The sequence below is a fragment of the Phalacrocorax aristotelis genome, chromosome 8 (genome assembly GCF_949628215.1).
Source record: "Phalacrocorax aristotelis chromosome 8, bGulAri2.1, whole genome shotgun sequence".
In the NCBI taxonomy this organism is placed as follows: domain Eukaryota; kingdom Metazoa; phylum Chordata; class Aves; order Suliformes; family Phalacrocoracidae; genus Phalacrocorax; species Phalacrocorax aristotelis.
In genome coordinates, this window is record NC_134283.1 from 42,423,131 (window position 1) to 42,429,130 (window position 6,000).

Below are 6,000 nucleotides of genomic sequence, written 5' to 3' on the forward strand. Positions count from 1 at the left end.
AATTACAGCTGCCTTTTTTTTTCCTAGGTAGTTACACTTTACTTTGTTAGATTGTTATTACAGAAAACAACCTAACCATAACAAATGAGGCTAAAAGCTCTTTCCTCCAACACAACTAAGCCCTCCCAGTGTTGTCCTAATGTTATTTGTGGGCTATGAGTCAGATATTGGTTTCCTATGAAGAACAGAGGAACAGAGCTGAATCACATGAAAGGTATCATGGTAATGAGCTTGGTGAGAGGATGAAGGCGCAAGAGCCAAGTCAGATAAACTTCTCTAACAAGACCTTCCACTATCCTCAATAAACGATGTAATATGGCCTCAGATACACAAGCCTCTGAATAACTCTTTCAAAAAGCGATTACATCCCAAAGCTCCCTATCTTGATGAAGATATTGTCATGATGCCAAACTATTCATCATACCCTGTTAAGATGTCAAAGCTGGAATTTCTCTTTAATTTGTTTATGTATCTTAGGAAACTTTTTGGTTTCCCATCTATTAAAGAAATGCTATTTAATATGTATTAACTAGGCTGTATTTTTCATATGGCCTTTACTGTAACTTTGATGATATACAGGAGTGAGATACATTGAGTGGGGTTCTGATCATTGATCAAAGAAACGGAGGGCCCTTGATACCTTTCCTAGGCTTGTTTCCCACCAGTCAATTAAAACATCAAGCCACAAGTTCACTGACGCAGGAACCGCGTGGTGATGTTAACGTTACTTATCACTAAAAGCGAAAGACCTTGGCTCTCTGCCTGGTTCATCCCAACACGGGCTGGCAGAGAAGGGCAGTATCATGTCCAGAAATATAATGTTTTGTGTGCTTATTTGAAGGCTATCTTAACCACAGATTTTCAGTTATGATTCTCATTAAGCGCCTTCGTCAAATTTGAATCCACGCAACATTAGTACATGACTGTGATTAGGTTGTTACTTCATCTATTCTTGCTTTAACTTCAACTCAATGCTGGCAAACAATTCAGATATTCAAATACTGCAAGACTAAGTGGTCTCCTACCCTCCTTCTGAAATCCTAAAATATTCACAGCCTCTGGGTTATTTTTCCACATCGGTATACCCACAGTTTGGTCCACATTATGCCAAGGCAACATCACAGGCCAAAAGTGTTTGTGACAGCAGCTTTATAAAGTTAAAAATGAAAACACTGGCCACCGACAGTTCCCATGAAACAACTTTGACACCGTGAGGTACATTTCCAAGGCAATGTAAGGGATTTCAGCTATAACACTCCCATTAAATTTAACAAAAGCCATGAGACTGACTCTCCACATACATCACAGACTTTAAGATGATCCAGAGACTCAAAATTCAGCTTTCAATTTAGGTCATTTGTTTTATGATATATTCCCCCAGCGCATAACTCCATTCATGTGCTGTTGGTTTTCAGTTTCATATGCACTCTGGGCTGAGCTGTTCAGCATTTTAGAGCATGAGCATATACGACATGCTAATAGGGGTGATCTCCGCACAGCCAGGCAGCTCTTACTTTTTTCAACAGATTTGATTATTCCTTCTCCAATATTTAAAATTTCCCTTTCCTTGCTGGGAAGGGACACGCTCTGGCATCTAAAGATCCTTCTTCTCATCCAGCTTTCCCTGTCCCATCACTGATGCGCTGCTCAGCACCAGTTCCTCAGCTCGCACCCAAGGTGGAGGGTCCCAGGAAGTCACGGTGGTTCATGAGCAACTGCATCGCACTCCCTCCCCATGGGAGCCAACCCCACCTTGCAACCCCCAGGCAAAGGCACGTGTGCCATTTGGATGGGAAGAGAGGTTATCCCCACCGAGCTGAAGCGAGTCCTGAGCTCTGAGTGTGTGAGCGCGGTATCTGATACACTAATTAGTGAAAATTGTTTCCTTTCCAACATCCTGTTATTTTACCCACATGGTGATTTACTGATGTTAAAAATTGGGTTTGGCAGCTGGAGCCTTCCTTGCTGCTGGTGACTGCCAGAAAAGCAGGTGTCTTGTTTCTGGTTTTAAGAGGCTTTTTGGTTTCCTTTGCCTGAATACTTTTTTTCCCTTTGAATACACCTTCCCTTCCTTCATGGCTTTGTTCTTTGCAATTCCTATCTTTTTTTTTTTTTTCTTTTCTAATCTCCGATTTTGGAATGTTTCCATATTTGACTGTCACTGGTATTTAAACAACTTCCTAATCTCTAGGATTTCCTTTCGTCTGTAAATCACCTTTAAAAACCCAGCAATCCCTTATTATTTCCTCTTTCATTTTCATTGTTTCATCTATAACAACCAACATTAAATCCAGAGAGCATTTAAGACCGATTTCAATTTCTGCATTAAAAAAAAAACCCAATATTTTTTCAAGACTGAAGTAGGATTTTTGCCAGAGGGAATATTTGTTCTCTCTAGTAACAAGGTGACATGGTGCCAGTTCAGTCTAATTTCACATGGGGCCAGGAAAGATTCATTTAAACGGCTGCAATATTCATTCAGCGTTTCTTTCAGAGAGTGTCCTAAATAAGCTAAGAGCTGCGTGGTGTCCGCTGAGTTGTTTCCTTCCTCCCAGGGAAATAGGAGGACTGTACTTATTTTCACAGGTAGCAACAAAAGAGACCATCTGCTTGGCGATTTTATAATCGGCTTATTTATCTGCATGTGGTCACTGCAGGAGTCTTCAAACGTGCCCCCTGAAACCGATGGCCGGAGGGGGGCCACGATGTCTGCGTGCTCTTTGGGGCGGGGGACCAGCGTCCGCCCCTGCACGTTCCACCCCATGAGCGGTCGCTTTGGCTGCGCTCCGGGCTGATGTTATTTGCACGCATCATTATTTGCAAAAGCTGGGCTGAAGCCCCAAAGGGCAACAGGTGGGGGGAGAAATCAGCAAAGTGGGCATTGCAAGGGGGAGAGAAGGGGTCAATGAGGTTTCTTGGCAATTAGCTGCCTGCAGCCTTCGTATATGGAAGGAGCCCGGCGGTGTCAGTAATTGCGGTAATCAAAGTAAATCACATCTTGCCGCTTGCCTATGTGACATTTTGCTCCCTGTATGTGAGAACAGAGATGAATTTTCTGGTTGCATTTGAAGATGATGATTTCAGAGATTTTCGCAAGAGGATTAGTTACACATTTCAGCTTTCAGTGCTGGAAAAAGGAATTTCTATGGAAAAAAAGAAATTCAGAGCTTTTGGTGCGATTTTAAAGAATACTATGGAGAGCCGGACATATCAGAGCCAAAACGGACCCCATGTATGTCGGGTCGTTGATATCTTTAAGAGAGCAATTGTGCTTTGAAGTACAATAGCAAAATAGAGATTTTTATCTCAACGAGGTATGAAGATAATTGCACTCAGGCGCTTTAAGCAGCACGCTTCAGATTTAAGCAGATGGATACAGAGGGCAAATCTGTGAAGGATGAATTATTTATTTTGGGCACGCTAAAACTTTGTCTCTTAAAGGTCATCAAACTTTCAACAGAATTGACAAAGTCTGCTGCATATGTGAATGCGATTAATCTTCTCATTAGTGAGAGGCAACATTTTCTTTTGAACTTGATATGCCTGGTAGGGGAACAAAAACCCAGAATAAAATCACTTGTGGAAAAGTACAGCTGAAGAGCATCTGTTTGTCTTACATCAGTTGTTCTGCCCAATTGCTTACAAAGAAATTAAACTGGAAACCTTAGAGCAGAATAATATGTTCTGGCCAGTAGGCACAAATATTTGACATATCTATCATTTTAAATAGGATTATAAAATTAAACGCCCCCCCCAGTTGAGCAGCATTTATCAATTAGTATGATGCCTCTTCAGTGGCTGGCTAAGGGACTTCAGTGTCAAAGGCAATAAAAGAGTCATTTACACCCTGTACCAGAAATCAGCAGTGAATAAAGAAGAAAGAAATGCCATTGCTCATAATTTACTACAATGAGACTGCTCGCATGGGTAAGCTTAAACACGTGCAGGAATGGCTTTAAAGGATTTACGACACTTTGCATTTAAATCAGACATGGGTCAAAACCGGGCCCCCGGCTTGAATTTCTCCATCTTGGTCCTGATCAGCGGGGCCAAATTTTCATTTCTGAGCATACATTGCATTTCAGACGGCACGGGAGGGTTGTCCACGGAGGGCTGGGGCCGCGGTTACGCTGCCAGCCCCCACAGCTGGGTTCCCGGGGGAATTTCACGCGAGTGAACCCGATGCGAGCCCACGTGCCAAAGGGGTTTATGGGCAAAGGTAACTCAGACTCCCCCCGGTCAGCACAGGGAATCGATGGAGGAACTAAAGAGAGAAACAGCATTATTAAAGGAGTTAAATGAAGAGATGAAGGCTCATGAACGATTGAAATATTGTGTCATTCAGTGAAAGAGGTCTCCAATGGGTGCAATGTAATATGGGACCACGGACAGGAACATCGTCAGTAAAAATTTGGTGGAGGCCTCAAGGTGTTCAGGATCTGTTCCCTGTGCTGTCGGTGCCCCAGGAACAGCTGAAAAACTCATTCCATGGTCTTTCCCTATAAAATAGGGATAATAATTCTCTTCCATTTTTTTCAAAGTACTTTGAAATACACAGATGAAAAACGCTCAAGGTAAGTCATGTTTCCAATAAAAAATCATTTCCATTACTTTGATTAGAGTAACTTATTTTCAAATAGACTGTATTGTAAAAAACATTTTATGTGATTGCTTTTGCTTAAAACCCCTTTAATCTATTTGCAGAAGGCAGAATATGCTCTGAGCTTTTTCAATCAAACAACTAAATGAGCTAATTAGGGACAGGACAAGTGTTACTCCATCAGGCTTCTTTGTGCATTATAGTAATGCCGACGTTGAGGCCATTTGACATTAACAAATGCCTGAAGAAATCCTTCACAGAGGGATGGAAAGAGAAACAAGAGGAAGCGCTGCACAGGCACGGGCATGGCTTTGCTAGCAAGAGCCACCAGCTGGGAATTTGGCTTTTTTTTTCCATGAAGACATGGCCAAGGCTGCAGAGCGGCATCCTCCTAGGTCAGGAGAGCACTTCGCTGGGCACCAGGTTACCTGCTAAGTCAGATCTGCCAGTAAAACCAGCGTTGCTGGAGGTAGAACCAAACTGGCTACACAGATTTTATGGAAAGAAGTTATTCCTTCCAAAAGAGTAAATGAACGGGAGATGATTTGGTGTCTGGCTTTTATTTTACTTTTTCATTTCACTTAATTCCTCCACAAAGAGTAAGTGTTTAATCTGCACAGCCTAAACCAGACCTCCTCGTCTCCACCGCCTCCTACAAAACACCCACCAGACACTTCTGAGAGGGGAAGGATGAGGACACGCCACATAGGCAACCAGGCTTCAAAAATAGATACCATCTTATTGCTACTGTCAAATTAAGGCTATTGTGTCACTGCTGTATGCGAAGGGAGGCAATGAATTTAATCAAACAACTGATAACACTTCTTAAAATGACATCTCTCATCTTCGTCTTCCTGGCTTAAAAATCAATAGGAAATTACAGTCTAATGTACCTGAATATTAAAATTCAGAGATTCTTGTAGAATAGGAAGAAAACCTGAGATCCTGGCAATTACTCAGATGACACAGTTATTGACTTAATGACACAGACTTGAGTTGATTTTTACTCTGGGAGTGGTGCCAAGGTAATATTAATGGTTACTTTTGTGACTAATAACAGCACAGAGTCCGTATTGTGCTCAGCAAAAGCAAACATTTGAACAAACGGTACCTTCTTTTTAATTGCAGGGGCTGTGGCCTGACTACCTCGAAGCATGGCACACACATGTTTTAGTGTAAGTTCCTGTCTGCTCAGGAAAGTATTTCAAGATGCACAAAAGTACCTTTTTTTAATCAACAAGTGAGCAACATAAAAGGCTGCGTCTATGCGCTAGCTTGCCTTTCATAAATAACTACTCCGCAATAACTTCTTAAATATAGTTGCACAAAAAATGCTGCGGCTCTTTCAAAAACCTGCATCCCATCTAAGTGCTGCCAAAGACAGCTTTGTCTGAAACCCA